Source organism: Cucurbita pepo, unplaced genomic scaffold (assembly GCF_057944985.1).
Source record: "Cucurbita pepo subsp. pepo isolate OVF unplaced genomic scaffold, ASM5794498v1 scafford_37, whole genome shotgun sequence".
Taxonomy (NCBI): Eukaryota; Viridiplantae; Streptophyta; class Magnoliopsida; order Cucurbitales; family Cucurbitaceae; genus Cucurbita; species Cucurbita pepo.
In genome coordinates, this window is record NW_028257942.1 from 2,501 (window position 1) to 5,000 (window position 2,500).

Genomic DNA, 2,500 nt, shown 5'->3' on the forward strand with positions numbered 1-2,500 from the left:
ACACCCTGCACGCCCCCCGCGCACTCCCCCCGCACACCCCCCGCCCACCCTCGCACACCCTACACGCCCCCCGCGCGCGCTCCCCCCACACACCCCCGCGCACTCCCCCCGCACACCCCCGCACGCCCCCGCGCGCTCTCCCTGCACACCCCCGCGCCCCCACTCACCTCGCGCACGCCAAGCCCCATCCTATGCTATGTGTGATAAATGTTCTACCAACAGCATATCAAAAGTGTTGGATGTTACCTCCATAAAGAAAACATCACACCCAATACCTATGAAGCGTGAGTACACGTATAAAGCCTTGAAGGTTAGCCCCTACAACAATTCATCACACCTAACATCCGTGGAAAGTAAGAACGTGTATAAAACCTTGGACTATAAAAATATCATCAAACCCAATACCCGTGAAAAGTGAATGTTCATTTTTAATGCTTGTATTGTTGTGACTTTTTTTTTTTTTGGGGGAACTAAGAAAAGAGTGACACCCGTAAAAATTTAACTATTTTTTTTTTTCTTTTGGTTGTCTAAAACAATAAAATGAAGAGTTTTGATACTAGAGCAAGTACATTACACTAAGACACCCACCAGGACCTTGTTTTTACAATCATCATCCATTAATTGTGAAAGTACATGTGGAGTGGTTGGTTTGTTGTAATTTTTTTTCTGGGAGCTAAGCAACATGAAAGAAAGAATGATTCCCACAAAATTTCAGATTTTTTTTACAACTCTAACTATTTTTTCTAATTTCTTATTATTTAATATTTAAAAATTCATTAAAAAAAAATTGGTTGGTTGAAAAACTATGAAACTTGATTTCTAGATCCATTACAATGTCCAATCCATGAATCAATCGAGTTCATGGAAAAAAATATTATAAAACTTGAGATATTTGACCGTATGACCGTTCAGAAAAATCGTATCTAGGCCTGGCAGACCAAAAATGCCTCAAAATGTACTATATAGGGGGGTGACTAGTCTGCATGGGCTGGGCACGGGGGTACCCCCTATATCTTCCGCCACCCCCACGCCCCAAGCACTATGCGCCGCACATGGGCATATGCTTGGGCCGTACGGGTGGTGGTCGGAGGTCGAGGGCGTTTGACGACGGTGGTGCGGTGGCGGAACGCGCACGGTGGGGCAGTGTCGGAACGTTCCCTCGCGCTCGCCCGCCCCGCCATGCCCCACCCGCGTGCGCCCCGCCCTGCCCCACCCCCGCCCTGCCCCGCCAGCGCGCGCGCGCGTGCGCGCCCCACGCCCCGCACAGCCCTCGTTCTCCCGCGCGCGCGCCCCGTCCCGCCCCGCCCGCGTGCTTCTGCGCGCGCGCGCCCCGCCCCGCCCAGCCCTCGTTCTCCCGCGCGCGCGCGCCCCGTCCCGCCCCGCCCGCGTGCTTCTGCGCGCGCGCGCCCCGCCCCGCCCAGCCCTCGTTCTCCCGCGCGCGCGCGCCCCGTCCCCCCCCGCCCGCGTGCTTCTGCGCGCGCGCGCCCCGCCCCGCCCAGCCCTCGTTCTCCCGCGCGCGCGCGCCCCGTCCCGCCCCGCCCGCGTGCTTCTGCGCGCGCGCGCCCCGCCCCGCCAGCGTCTCCCGCGCGCGCGCGCCCCGCCCCGCCCGCGTTCTTCTGCGCGCGCGCGCCCCGCCCCGCCCCGCGTGCTGCTGCGTGCACGCCCGCGCCCCATCCATCACCCATTAATTGTGAAAGTACTTGTGGAGTGGTCGGTTTGTTGTAATTTTTTTTCTGGGAGCTAAGAAACATGAAAGAATGATTCCCAAAAAAATTCAGATTTTTTTGACAAATCTAGCTATTTTTTTTAATTTCTTATTATTTAATTTTTAAAAATTCATTAAAAAAAATTGGTTGGTTGAAAAATTATGAAACTTGATTTCTAGATCCATTACAATGTCCAATCCATGAATCAATCGAGTTCATGGAAAAAAACACTCTAAAACTTGAGATATTTGACCGTATGACGGCTCAGAAAAATCGTATCTAGGCCTGGCAGACCAAAAATGCCTCAAAATGTACTATATAGGGGGGTGACTAGTCTGCATGGGCTGGGCACGGGGGTACCCCTATATCTTCCACCACCCACACGCCCCAAGCACTATGCGCCGCACATGGGCATATGCTTGGGGCGTGGGAGTGGTGGTCGGCGGACGAGGGCGGTTGACGGCGGCGGTGCGGTGGCGAAACTTGCACGGTCAGGCAGTGTCGGGTGCGCCTTTGGGCATGTGACATGAGCCTTGTTGAGAATGAAATGTTGCGATGTTGCCTTCTAACTTGGGCTGGCTTGAGGATGGTTGATGGTTGGTACGATGATGAAACATGCAAGGTGGGGTGGAGCCGGGTGCCTTCGGGCGTGCGGCATGAACCTCGTTGAGTGTGTGACGTTGTGGTGATGCCTCGCCAGCCTTGGGCCAGCCCTATGTTTTGAAGGCGGGTGGTGCCAGAACATGTTTGGCTGGTTGGAATCGGGTGCCTTTGGGTGTGCGACATGAGCCTTG